We start from the raw sequence: 14,830 nt of genomic DNA, 5'->3' as shown, positions 1-14,830 counted from the left end.
CACTTCTCACAGGCTTTTCAGGATAAGGGCTACATTTCCCAGCAGCTCTCGTCATTAGCTCTGGCCACTGGATTATGGCAAGCCTCTTCCAAGGCTTGACCATATTCCCACACTCCCCACCCCAGCAACATGGCTACCACCTGAGAATGAAGGGATGCTGCACCCAGTGACAAAGGAGAAACAGCCCGGATCCCCCTCAACTTTGAATTAAGGAGGACCCTTGATTGGTAATTAACACCAGCCACCAGATCAACTCAGAATTTTACTTAAGAGGAAGTAAATCAGGGTCCTAATTAATCCAATAAAGGAGAAGTGGAGGGAGAACAAGATGCTCTTCAGACCTCGAGGAGCGTGGAGTGTCCTTAAACAGCTGCCTTTCACTGAATGCGTCTCTGTACCGGCCCTGAACTCCAGCTCTTCTCAGCATTATGTCGCTCAATGCTCATGACAACCCTGTGAGAAGCCACCATCCCCTTTCCCAGATGAGGAAACTGGGGCTTAGGACACACTGTACTCTCCAAGTCACATTCTACTAATAAGTGCCCAGAATTCGGATCAAAGTCCCTGACCACACACATGCCTCCCTACAGCAGGGAGTGTGGCAGGCTGGCCGAGGGCAGCTCCACTTGGTCCCTGATGACGTGTGGGGGAAGGAATTCCCTGTCACCAAGCAAAACAGATGGGCTGGGCAGGAAGATGTGGTGATGGCCCAGAGAGGTGCCGAGGTTCTGGGGAGCCACCAGGAAGCACCGGTATGGGGTGGCTGGAGCAGCGGATAGCATCTCAAAGGTCTGGAGTCCAGGGTGTAAGACAAGGCCTCAGCAGGGCCCTGCTCCCTCTGGAAGCTCCAGGGAAGGGTCTGCCCAAGCTCTTCTCCTAGCGCCTGGAATAGTGGGGTCCAGGGCCCACATGGCGCCCTCCCTGTGTGTATGTCTGAATCTGTGTCCAAATGTCTCTTCTGATAAGGTCCCCAGTCATGCTGGTAATATTAGGGGCTCCACCTGCAATGACAATGCTTCCAATGCAGGTCACAGTCTGAGGAACTAGGGAGGGACCTCAGGGGCAGGAAAGGTCAACACCCACCCAAGCCAGCCATGGCCTTAGCCGTGATATCAACTTCCCTAATGCTTCTAGGGACTTGAATAAGCAAAAATTGATTATCTATTTCCACACACGATAAAACTCATTAATAAATCCCTGGTGAAAAATGCCAAGGTAACAAGTTAGGATGCCAGAATCACACAGCAAGCTGACAGTGACATTAATGTGGGAACCCGGATTTCCCACCAGGACTTCGATGCTGTGAGGGAGGTATAGATTTGGAAAGGCAGGCAAAATTCCCTGAGAGCCACATTCTTCCTCTCCCTAGCAAAATAAATCTGATTTGAAGATGATGGAGGAAAGCCCCATACCTGGAGAAGGGGCCCTGGAGTAGATCTCAGTTCAAGTAATGTCAGGGGCCATCAGCCCCACCCCACAGCACTTCCCACACAAGCAAGGGGAGCATGGCACCCTCTTGCATTGGAAACAGTAAGGCCCAGGGAACTGGCAGCACCTGTCCAAGGTCAAGGTGACCAAGGTGGGAGGGCCCAGTATCCTTACTCTTAGCTAAATCTGCCTTGACATGGAAAGACAAATTCATTCCCAACTGAATGACGTCCCGGGACCCTCGTGCTTCTCATTCAGCTTAGGCACCCATCATATTTTCTTTGTGTTAGTAAAAGAAAATACAAGCCCTCCTCTGGGAGGTGAAGGCCTACGCATGCGCACATACTTCCTGCCACTCTGAAGGCACCATCTCTCCCCACAGTTTTGACAGCAAGAGTTTGGGGGTTGCTTGGAGTCGTGCTAAAGAAAAAAAAATTCAAGGAATGAACAATAAGTAAATTTCTGGACAAAGGTAGACAGCTCCCCAGGCTGTAGGCCAAGACATAGAACAAATATGAATAATGAAGCCAAGACTCACATAGATCTTCATCCCTGTCCTGTTGACTGTTGGTGGTGAAAATGTGGATGTTGGAGAAGGAAAACAGATAATAACAATAACAATCTATTTGTGTGAGGATTTTCTTTTAAATTCAGAATGACAGAAGTTTCTGCTACAACTCCATATTGTGGGAGCTGGTTAGAAGCGAAGGAGGCCCTCAGCCAATGCCCCTGGGGCCTCTGGAGGATGTTAACAAATGTCTTCCTCAGCTGCGCCTCCACAAAATAAACTTTATAGGCTCATAATGAATGTCTAGCTGCAGGGTAAGAAAGTGGCTAATATAGAGAATATCCAGGACCCCCTCTCCATTGGTTGATTTGTCTTTGACCTTTGGCATCCAAGAAAAGAATAATTTCTCAGCAAACTATCCTCAGCAATTTCTAGAAACTATGCCAACTTGCACAGAAACAGATCCATGTCTCATGTAGATAAAAGAGTTTAGGCATCTTTTACCTAATTTCATGTGTAGATTCATTCTCAAATAAGTAAAGCATACGGCTTTGTTAAGACAAAACTTAAGGAACTAGGATTTTGTTTTATTATATTCGCTCTTGAATGCAATAAAAAGTGTAGATCTCAGGTGCATTTTTCACAATATGAGCCAATTTTCACCTCAAGCTCACAGCTCTTGTCACATAAAGGGCTCCCACTTGAAGCGCTAACCCTGGAAAGAAATGCTGGAAACCGAGCTCAGGACATTTATTCCAATGTGGAAATTTTGTGACATCACGATTTGTTGTAGATTTTCCATGGGATTCAGGTTCTCTTACAACTTAACCTTCTCTCCACATCCTAACTCTGGGCTGTAGGAAAGAGGTGGCCCAACTGTCACTGAGGAGTCTCCCTGATTCTGTTAGTGTCTCAAAGCTCCGCTCCCCACAAGGAGAACCATCTATGCTGACAGTGACCCCAGGGCCATGTTATGCCTACTATGTGCCAGGTACTGTTCCAAGTCCTCTGCAGACACAGCTCACTGAATCCTCAAAGCAATCCTGCATGCCAGCTATTATTGTTATATTTCAGGGAAGGTCAAACTATTTGCCGGAATTTGCAGAGCTATTAAGGATCTGAGCAGGAATTTGAGCCCAGGCAGTCCAGCCCCAGACCTTCCGTGGCCATTTTTCTACATCTACCCTATGAGCTGTGACTTGGCCTGTTCATCATGTTTCCTCCTGTCCCTGGAGCCAGAGGCACAACTGGAATAGGCATGCAACTTAGCAGAACCAAATAGATCTTGTTAAGAAGATTGCCCAGCTGCTGGCCCACAGAGCATCACTCTCTCCTCTGAGATTGATCTTTATAAGCAAGATATGAGCCTGGAATTACCCAGGGCTGTGTTTTCAGCTCATGAAGAAAAGCTGCCCTGGATAGATGTCAGCACAGACTAAGATAAGTTATGCAAATGAGAGAAAGATAAAGACTGGTGGTCTCCCACCAACTTCCCAACCAGAGGGCAAACAAACTCCTTTTGCATGCATGAACTGTTTTGATATGGTCATGTGGTACTTGCCCCTTTAAGAGACTTAACAAAAATCCAGAGTAAACACAGGCAAGAGAAAGAACAAGTTCTCACATTTAAACATACAAAAGGTCAGACAGAAGCTCACATTGCAGCCATGTTGCTGAGGCCCTTGAAGACGCAACAATTAAAATGTCCACACAGAAATTCCCAAATTGCACCTATAAATCGGGGGCAGAATGAATGAGAAAACCTGGTGAGCAGACCCACTGACCATTCTGTGCCATGGGCCACTGCCAGTGCTCCTCTGTGCTAGCTTAGTGCTACTACAAGGTCCAAAGTCATCTCCCACAACCTGGTACACAGATCAAAGCAACCTCAGAGCACAAGATCATGGGTTATGCTTCTAAAACACACAGGCCATAGATACAGTGAGGGAGTCCAATTACTATCACATTTAGTCTTTGCTTACCTGGTCCTAGAATGCACGCTTAATCTGGGCAGGACACGACAGGGAACACAGAGATCTGGGAAGCAGCATTTGGATTTTAGCTAGGAGCATAAATTCTCCTAAACCAGTTTCAAATCAGTTGCTTTAATTATTTTGTTGGGGCTATCTGCTCAACACAAGATCTTACAAATGTGCAGTCTTGTTTATATGCACAAATGTTAAATGGGAATAGCAGGTACTGGTATCTTGTGCATTTGAAATCTAAAACATTGTTATATACACATGAAGCATGCAGTTGGTGTGATACAGAAGCTTCTGTTTTTACAGAATATGAAATCTTTTTCTGTGCACGGAGAACACATGTAGTTGCTCGGGAATGCAGGCGGTTCATGTGATGTGAATGTTCTCATACGCCCAGGCATCTGCACAGCCCTTCCATTATGTTTACCTTGCAAATGCTCCACTCTATCACCCTGTGGGCATTTCCACCCCACGGGACATCCGTGGGTCTGAGACAAACTTAAGCACACGCAGCGTCACAGACCCAACCTCAGCCAGGTCCTTCTTACCAGGGAGCCAAGCTCTCAGTTCCAGCTCACACTCTGCTCTTTCAGCTTCATTCAAGGTCCATGGAATTTCTGAAGCATTAAAATGGAGTCTCAGATGCAGAAAGATGAACATTTTTCTTTTTTCAAAAATATATTTCTCCCTTTTTGTAGTATTTTTTTTCACTCCTGCCAATTTGAACTGGCATCAGAAGCAGTAGCAAATGCTTAATTCAGATAGAGCTTTTAAAAAGGAAGCAGGGGGATGAGATAAAGGGGAAATGACTGGAGAAAAGTTAGACATCTTGTGCCTAAATAGAAGTTCTTTGTTAATTTTTGATGCTCACCCATGCAGAACATTGCAACACACCGACTTGGTCTAAATTTCCATGTTCAACAATTTGTTCAGTGAAACAAGAAAAAAGCTGTTAAAAATATAATAAATCTGAAGAACGGTACCTTAAGATTTAAAATTGATTGGCATTTTGAAAAGATCACATTATATCATTTAAAAAAATAAATTCCTGTCTTGTAGCACATTATTTTATAGCCCCCCCCAAAAAAATCATCCTAATAAGACCACAGACATGTCCAAAGAAGGACAAGCATTAGAAAGGAAATAGGAGGCTGAAAATAAACATTTATTGGACATTCAACATGTAATAGGTATTGATTTGTAATAGATATTTTACTTATATTAACTGTTGTAATCATAATAAAACTATCACATGCTAGGTACTATAATGTTCAGTATTATGGGTAATATAAATAATATTAACTATCACTCAGGAAACAGTTTTTATATGACAAGCAATAGGCTTGGATATTTTAGGCTTAGATTTTTGATATCCTTTCTCTAACTTGATCTGAACAAAGGACTGAGGAGTGGGCTCTATTAGGACACTTGCTTCCCAATACCCTTGGCTAATAAGTGGCAGAGTAACAGAGCCCACTCTTCAAACCAACTTCATGACACAGCCTCATGCTGGATACACTGCAAAATGCTCAACAGGTTCCAGTGTGCAGTAAATGTCAGTTGAAAGCAAAGTTTGCTTGGAGCCAAGAGGAGTCAACCGGGCTAAGCCAACAGCAAACCTAGTAAACTAGATCAACAAAGTAAACTGGTGTGCCAAGAAAATAAGTTAAGCACATACAAGTACTTGGTAGATGATAGGGTTGACAGTACAAATAAGAGAAAGAATATCTGTTAAAGAAATAGTTGTCCTTTATGTGGGAAAATAAAATTCACATAGATCCCTACCTCACACCACACACAAACTACATTGAGAACAGTGCCTCAGGGTCTCTCTCAAGTCCAAGCCTTGATCTTCTTCTGTTCTACTTTCCTACTTTTGGTGCATCATAATTACACATGATAGTGGGATGTTGTTACATGTTTGTACGTGTGCACAGTATGATCTTATCACACCTACCTTTCTTTCCATTTTTTTATGTGACTAACTTTTCCAAGGTCATAACATCAGAATCAGATATGGTCAAATATGGTGTGTGTGTGTGTGTGTGTCTGTGTAATGATAAAGTTTTATTCAGCCATAAAGAAGAATGGAATTATGCTATTTGCGGGGAAATGGATGAAACTTGAGAAGATTATGTCAAGCAAAATAAGCCAAACTCAGAAGGTCAAGGGTGAAATATTTTTCCCCCATATGGGGAAGCTAAAGAGGAAAATTAAAAGAAAGGAGCCCCAGAGAGAAAATGTTTGACTTCAAAAATACCCAACTCCACAACACTCAGCCTTCGGAGGCTTCGCACCTCTCAGCACTAAGGGAAAATCCAGACGGGCCCAGCAAGGAAATGACAGTCCCACAACATAAACATCATAACGCACCAAAACATCAAAATGTCAACAAGCTCCCCTTTATCCACACTAAATCTGTGCTCTTGAAATGTGTTCTGGGAAATGCATTATTGATCATGGAATGGCGAACACTGCTCTGAAAGACAGGCCTCTTTTGCTAAAATGGGGCTCACAGAGGGTACTGACCTCTGTGATAGGAGACGCTGAAAGGCTCCATAGAGCAAATAGTGGGGGACAGCAAGTCCAGCAACCCCTGCTGCAGGCCAATAACCAGAGTCTGCGGCACCCAAGTGAGAGGCCCGAGCCTGGGCAGCTGGTCTTCACCTGGCCACAGAGGCTCAGCCTCCTCAGGCTATGGCTGCAGGCTCACGAAGCAGAGGGGAGGCCCTGTCCTCGCCTGCCTGCCAGGCTCTCCCTGTGCAGCCCCTCACCCAGGTGTGATGCCCGCCCTGGCTGTGACCTCTCCAACCAGGGAGAGCAAAGCTCCTCTCCCTCCACAGAGGTGAACACTGCCTCAAGACAGAAGGAAGGTTGTCTCCAAGAGAAGACGGGGTTGTTGGGGGTGCTGGGGAACGCGTTCATTTTTCTTGGATTGTATATTTTTGTCAGATGAAGTTACCTTTGGTGGCACAAACACTGCCCATGATCAGTTCAGCCCACCGTGGCTCCTCCTTCCCATCACTCCCATCATCACCTATGAGCACTGTGCCTTCCACACCAGCGACCTTAATGTACAAGATCAGGGCCCCTCCAAGGACAAAAGGAGACCAGCAGACCCGCTTTTCAAGAGAAAAGTCAACGCGAGTGACGGGCACTGTGAAGTACATTAAACATTGACATTTTCTAAATGAACGCTGCTGGTCCATGCACAAACACTCTACAAAATTGCACTAGCCACATATAATTATGGCATTTATAAAAATGTTAATTCACAGCCACTGCCGACTCGCACTGGGGCAATCAGACACAAGACTAAAGGTGCTCACTGGCCAGGAGTCCCCGGCCCCCTGGTGGCCCTCCACTGTAGTGCCCACTTCCTCCACACCGTGTAACGGTCTCCACTAGAGGCCATGGTGGAAAGAGGGGCCCATATAAGATGGCCCCTCACACCCTGACTTGCCCCCGCCCCGTGCAGAGACCATTTGAGTGGACGTGCCCCGGTGGTGACAAGCACACCCCCAAGTCAGAAAGGACCAACTGTATTCTGACCCTGACACTCAGTAGGTATGAAAAGGCATCTTTTAGGCAAATTCAGTTTCTGCATCCAAAAGATATGGGAAGTGATACTGCCTGTCCCATTGGGTGGTTGGAAGGATATCTGAGACACTAGATGGACGGCGCATACCACACGGCCACCTCTGAAGTGTGTTTTTCAGCTAATATTATTCTTTATTAAAAAAAAAGGAGCATTAAAATTTTTTTCAAACAGCAGTTACTATTTAAAAAATAAGTTTAACTCTGCAATGTTGTTGTGAATTTCTGAAGAAAGAGGATGGATTTTGTTCTAAATGCTGGTCTCAGCACAGCACTATTCATGGAAATGGGGTTTAAAGAGTACTGGAAACATTGGCGCAAAAAACAAAAAAAAAATAGCATATACTTTACATGATGCCTTTAAAAACAGTAAGCTGGCACAGAGAGTGCATGTAATTATCTAATCAAAATATATGCAAAATTTTAAGTGTAGTCTGACCCCAAACTAATCTAATGTAACACTTGGATTACTGCAGAATTGGAAAATTGCTATTTTTTCATTATCAAACATAATGTTCATATTCTCTCAGTTGCTTTCTCTCCTTCTCCTGTCTCTTAAACAAAGTGGCAAAATAAAGATTTGAAAGTGCCCAATGATGGGGACACAGGTATCTCCTGTCACATTCTATGCTTTTCTGCAGATTCACAGGTCTCTCAAATTTGTTTAAAAAATCCTACATTTGTTTTCTCTGGATCAACAACAGCTTTCCCTTGGAGTGTCTTGCCTGTGGTGTTCCAGTCAGATTCAGCAACTGCAGAGAAGAGCCCCAACTCATGGCGTTCCTACTGTGCTTTGTGTAAATGAACTGGCAATGGCCAATTTGGGGGTACCCCTGCTGGGGATCCCAGGGACAGAAATAAAGCCAGCCCTGCAAGGCCAGCATGAGACAATCCAGAACCCCACTGTGCTCGTCTTTGGCGAGATTTTAAAACCAGTTTGTCATTTGGTGGTGGTACCAAGGGGTCAACTCGGAGGATGAAACTGACCAAAACAGCAAAATCCCCTTCATCCCACATATGGTAATCTATACCTTCAATCTGGACTATTGCAGACACACAAAATGCAGGCAGATTTTCCTTGTGAGTCCAAGTTAAGGGTCACACAGAAACAAACACGAGCTGCACCCCGTGATGAATGCATTAAGATTCAGGTGCAGGAACTGGGTCCCTGTTGTAACCCTTCCCCTCCTTTAGCTGACATGAAGTTTGGGGATATAGAATGAAAACTAAGGACCCTCTCAGGAAGGAGGTGCATGAGTAAGAAGATGTGAAAACAGGACTCTGTCTAGGTCTGACTGCTCTTGGATGCCCAGGGCAAAATAGCTATGTTCGAGTGCCTTCCACCTTCAGCTGGGCCACCCAGGCAAGGTGAGCGGAGCCAGTAACAGTTGATCAGGGAAGGAGATGGGGGCCAAGGGAGGGGAGGCGGGGGCGAGAGCCAGCAGCCGGGAGGGCAGATGCCATCAAGGCAGGATACGCACACGGATGGAGAGGTGGCAGTGAAGCCCACCCAGCCATGCAGTTAACATAGCTGAACACCTGTCATTGTTTTATGTGAAGAAAGAAGGCCGGCAAGGAGGCCCTCACAAGGGCCCAGGTGCAGACAACCATCTTCAATCATCACATCAAAGAAGCAACCATTGCCAGAGGAGCTAATGCAGAGGACAGGAGAGTCGCTAGGTGTGTCTGAGGAGACTCACCACAGTGACCACGCCCTGCGCTCTTGGGTGAGGACAGTTGGAGGACATGCAGAGGACAAGGAGCCCCACAGGAGCCCGAGAAGCTGCGCTGCACCAGAACCTGGCACAGTAGGGTCTTCACACCAACCAGCCTTGGCATGAAATGGGCGCGGGAGAGACAGGAGAAAACAAACGAACTCGGCTTAGTGACATAGTGGGCTCACCTCGGCAGGGTTAGGGGCACTTTTTAGAAGTGAGTGAACTGGAATCTTTGCCATTTTGTTTGTCCTGGGGAGGAGCACAATGCGCAGAAGGTCGTCCTGGTGCAGGGAGGAAATGGCCAGCAGACTGTTCTAGTCAGCTTCTTCACTGCTATGATCCCAGGACCAGACAGGAACAATTAGAGGAGAAAGATGTGTCTAAGGGCTCACGGTTCAGAGGTCTCAGTCCTTCGACTCCATTGCTGGGGCCTGAGGTCAGGAAGAAATCATGGGAGAAGAGTGTGGCAGCTGGGGACATGGCACCAGAAAGCAGATATATAAACCCCAAAGGCATGTCCCCAGGGACCTGCCTCCTCCAGCCACACCCTACCTGCCTCCAGTGACCACCCAGTTAATCCCTATCAGTGCACTGATTAGTGCACTGATCAGGTTCATAACCCAATCCTGTCCCTGCTAAGCTTTCCTGTATTGTGGTGTAAATGGAGGACCCTGGGGATAGTCAGCTGACCTTCAGTGTCTATGGAAGACAGGGTCCAGGGAGGGCCCCCGGGGGGTGTGCCCATGCAGGGCTGTACAAGCCATGGCTGTTCAAGCTTGGGGGGGACCTCACGTCTAAACCACTTCACTCTAGTCTTTCTTCTTTATTACAAGGCTATGAGACAAAATCACAAACAGTTGGCTCTCTATATCTGTAGGTTCTACGTGCATCTATATGATCTCCACCCTAGATCACAAGTATTCTGAAAAAATAATTGCGTTCAGACATTTTTTTCCTCACCATTCTCCCCCAAGCAATAGAGCACAGCAGCCATTTACCCAGCATTCCCCTGTCTTAGGGGTGAGAAGCAAGCTAGCTATCAGCTAAGTACAGGACGATGCATAGGTTGTGCAAATGCAGTTACATAGGGGGCTTGGACAGCCATGGATGGGCACATCCCCAGGGATCCTCCCTGGATCCTGTCCTCCATAGATGCTGAAGGTCAGCTGACTATCCCCAGGGTCCTGCCATGACCCCATCCTCCACAGACACCAAGGGATGGCTGACTCTTTTCTGCATAGAGTTTCAGAGGAGCCCCAGCTGGGGAGACGGTGGTGCTGGTTCTCCACTTCTCCCTCCATCTCCAGCTCATTGTTGGCAGCAAAGAATACTCAAGTAGTACGTGCTGGAAGAATGGAAAGTGAAGTCTGGGTCTGCAGGCTTTCCATCTACTCTTCCTTATTAAATGGAAAAGACCCTCAGCTCCTGGTAACAACTGACCCAATCACGCTGGCTTCCATCCCATCCTGTGAAAAATAGTGATTAATTACACATGGGTATTTTTCATGCTTTGAACTAAATTGAGATGAAGGAATGTTTATGTGTACACAAGGAACACCAGTGTGAATAATCAACTCGGAAAAAGGGGCTAAAACTCCTTTGCACAAACCAAGAATGATGGTTGATTGAAGCCTTGTTATGCAAATAATGCTCACCAGGGAGAAATGGAAAGGAACAACACAAAAGCCACCAAATGAGGTGGACATTCCCATGTGACTTATTTTCTATGTACCTTTCCAGTTTCATTCTCTAATATCACCCTATTTCCCTCACGAAAATTACTTTTTCATTAAACAGAATATAGGTCCTAAAATTAAGGCCCAATATTTTATGTGGCCTTGACATCTGGGGAAATTGAAAAGGACTCGAATTACTTAACCCTAAGTCCCCCTTCCAACCTGCCCCTGCAGAGTCATCTCCTGGCCAGGAGCCTCCCAACACACCAGCTCCTGTTATCCTTGGGCAGCCGCTGCAGAAGGATGGCCGCAAGCCCGCTGCATCTTCCGGTGGGAACTGAGTCACCTGGCCCTCTTAACACTAGGGAAGCTGCCTCCCAGGGCCTTGCTGCCTCCCACGGACAATCCTCACCCCCATAATGAGTCACCTGCAGCTGGGAACAGCCTGTGTGGCCTGTTGGCATCCTGTGTGCCTTTCTGGCCTGAGGACAGGTGACCACAAGCTGCTGTGGGCTCTTTTGTGTGGTACCCGGTGCCGAGTGCTTGGTTCTCCTTGTAACCTCTCCCCCAACAGGTAAATGAGAGGACATTAAAGCAAGTCTGGGGGACTTTAAGAATGTCCTGTTGATTGTTTGAGGTGGTCATAGGACCCTAGGAAGACCAAGGAGATAACCAGTTTTAATTTCTACAAGGCAGGGTAAGTCTCACATCACCCAGCAAGTCCTTCATGCTGACTATGGCGGAGATTCGCAGGTCCTGCCTTCTCAGGACATGGGGCTGCCAGAGTCGATGTGTGTCACCACCTATTTCTACACAGCAGAGTTCTCCGAAACCCTGTGACATAAAACAGTGCACACTTATCTTGGGTTTCCTGGCTCAGGAATCCAGGCACGGCTGAGCCCTCTGCTCCAAGGTGTCTCACGAAGGTGCAGCAACAGTCCTAGCCCCAGGCTTCTCACAGGACTGCAGTGATGACAAGAGCCAGGCTCCAGCATTCCTGAGGTCCGGTGGCCCATTCAGTGGCTGGAAACACTCAGCACTCCACAGAGTGTTGGTCCGAGGCCCAGGGTCTTTGCTGTGCTTGGTCAAAACTTCCTCAGACCTGATGGGGTTGCGCTCCCCATGAGATCAGCGTGAGGAGGACAGAGGGTCCTGTGGAGCAGGGCAGTCAGAGGGTGATTGGGCAGCACAGCCCTCAGCTCTTCTTGGCCTCTCTGTGCAGCCTTCTCACCTTCCAGGGGCAGGCAGGACCTCTTCCAAAATGGGGATCTTAGGATCTACCACCAGACAAGGGAAGTCAGAGCATTTCTTTGTAATCAGCTCCAAGACACAGAGGTGGGACTTTGTGGCTTGTCTGGGGGAGGGGCTCCAGGTCCATGAACTGCCTTGAGGAAGAGGAATTCTAGTTTCCAGGGCTTTCCTGGGGGCTTGGAGTGGGGCATGAGGATGGAGGGCAGAGAAAGTCATCTGAAGCTGCCTCTGTTCCCAAAGTGCCACACTTCGGGGTGCCATCTTCTGAGCCCCAACAGCATGAATGTCAAGAGGCAGGGTCATGAGCATTCCTGTCAAGAGCCATCCACCTCCCTGGCTTGATAAGTGGACAGGTGCAGTAGGGCGGGGTGGCCATCCACCCAAAGATGCCGCTTCCTATTCCTAGGGGCTGGAAGGCAGCACCCGCCCAAGACTCTATTCCCTGAACTCTCCCCAGGGGCCACACAGCAGATCTTGCCCGTGGTGTGGTGAGCACCTGTGATGGAGCCCACTCAGCTTCCCACACTTGCTCACTCCTTTTCTCCATCTTGATCATCCTACCCACCTTGGAGGCCACGTGGTGAACCTGCAAAAGCCACAGGCAGAAGGGCCTAAACCCCTGTACTCACTGCTCAGAAGAGAGCCACCCCATGCCCTGAACCAGCATGTGAGACCTGTTGAAGCCAGGACCCGTCTTCAGTCATGGTGGCACCTGCGTGTGCTCAGGAGTTTGTTGCAACAGCCGTCATCATACTAAGTGACATGTGCATGCATCTGTGCACAGGCAGACACACACATCACATCCCTGTATTCTACACAACAGTTAAGTCTACCAGTGCACATACTGGCATCCACCCTTCCCCCAACAAATGCTTCTGTTCTTCCACCTGAGCGTGGGCGAGGCACTTGCTAGGAGCTGTGGATGAACTAGAGAACGGGACAGGCTCTGACCTAGAACTTGCAGTGTGAAAGACACATCGATACGCTCCCTTGTAGCTCTGGGGAACTTGCACCAAGTCGTTGGCCCCCCAGATGTGCCTGGAAGCAGTTGTGGGCCCCTCCATCCATTTCCAGGCACAAGGCCAAGGGCCAGCAGGTTAGTGCACATGGTCCGCAAAGCGCTAAGAGGACACTGCGGAGGGGCTGAGGCCGCCACTGCCCTCACTTCCCACCCACAGGCCTCATGGCACAGGAGGCGCTGTGCATCCAAGAGTCCAGAACCTCCCACCCTGAGGGAGGGAGTTGGGAAGGACGGGTCGCCGTCACCTGGGACCTTAGCTCTGTATCTCATCTATTCTGGTTTCACAGCTGCTCCTTGTCCTCACTTCTGCAGAGTCATTTTATGTTCCTGAACTATCTGCCGAGACCATGTAGATGTGAAATATATTTATTAAGCTATTATTTTCTTTTCCAAAGACTTTCTTCACCATAAATAGGGTTTCTAGCTGACATCCCGAGCATCCGGCTGAATTTGAATTTCAGATAAAGCAGGAATGTTTCTATAAGTTCACCCCAGGTATCCCGGAGGAGAGCGCTGCACTAGCCCTTTTCATATCTACCCGAGTTCCAGATTTAACCGGGATCCTGCATTTCTATTTGGCAAATCTGATGGGCCTACCACAGCACCTCTCCCCTCCTTCTTCTGTGAAGTGCATGTACAGTGTGTGCAGAGCCGTCCCCGTCTCACTTTGTTCCCAATTTGTCACCTCAGGGAGTCTCAACTGACAGCAAGCATGTCGCAGGGCAATATGTTAAGTAATTCACTTTTCTGTTGATCACAGCTCCTCACAACACAACGAAAAACCCTCAAACAACAAAGTCAGTGCACAGTCCAAATGCCATGGCCAAACCACACACCTGGCCCTTAATAAAGGCCAGGTTTGAAAATTAGAATTTATGAGGTGGTAAGACATTTTTAAAGACTCTAATAATTGTATGAAGGGTTTGATATTTCCAGTCTCAAGAAATGAAACACTGATAGAGAAAGACAAAAGGGAGACTCCTTTTGTGGAGACATAGACTTGGAAGCATATGAGGAGGAGGCACGTGCGGTACTCTCTAGGCTGTTGGAAAGAACAAAGGTTGTGGAAGGCAAGGAAACCTCTGAGGAACAGTCAGCCTCTTGTTAGTCTTAAAAGGTTTCTAGAACAACAAAATTCCCATTCAACCAGAGAAATAATTAGATGTATTAAGCAAAAATATTTTCTAAATGGCCTTCTCATTAGCAATGGAAATAAAGTAGTTTGTGTCATTAAAGTCAAGGTGTGGATTACAGGAACATTCCCATCATAATATTAAGAACATAAAACATGGTTTTGTTTGTTTGTTTTTTTTAACAAAATGAGCAGAATTAAAAGTTTTACACAACAAATTCCTCCTCAAAATATGAAAGAGAAAGCAGCGCTACATGGGTTCTTCAAGCGAATCCCCCACGTGAGAACATCCCCATCTGCCAACTGCCCGGGAGATGCAAGTGGGCTGTAGATTTGAAGAGATTTGCATGATGCCGCCACGTGTCAGGACAGTGCTCACAGAATTCCAAGACAGGAGAAGTAAGAAGGTCAAGGAAACAGAAGTGCACAGAGAAGCGGCTATGGCTTGCTCCAGAGCCTGTGGCCCCTGGCCTGGCCACACAGCAGAACTCAGGGAAGGACCTGACTTGGGATGTCT

At 47.2% G+C, this 14,830-nt stretch overlaps 1 long non-coding RNA gene across 1 annotated transcript in view; it reads right to left on the bottom strand.

Annotated features, from left to right (window-relative positions):
* Positions 1–3,298: 3,298 nt before the first annotated feature.
* LOC125614778 overlaps positions 3,299–14,830 on the bottom strand; it is a 15,760-nt gene continuing 4,228 nt past the window's right edge. The window contains exon 3 of the long non-coding RNA XR_007345341.1: positions 3,299–3,371. This is a non-coding gene — a long non-coding RNA (uncharacterized LOC125614778). The remainder of the gene's footprint in view (positions 3,372–14,830) is intronic.

This window comes from Marmota marmota, unplaced genomic scaffold, assembly GCF_001458135.2.
Source record: "Marmota marmota marmota unplaced genomic scaffold, marMar, whole genome shotgun sequence".
NCBI lineage: Eukaryota > Metazoa > Chordata > Mammalia > Rodentia > Sciuridae > Marmota > Marmota marmota.
Note: the sequence above shows the minus strand (reverse complement) of the source record. Positions and strands in the feature narration are given on the sequence as shown.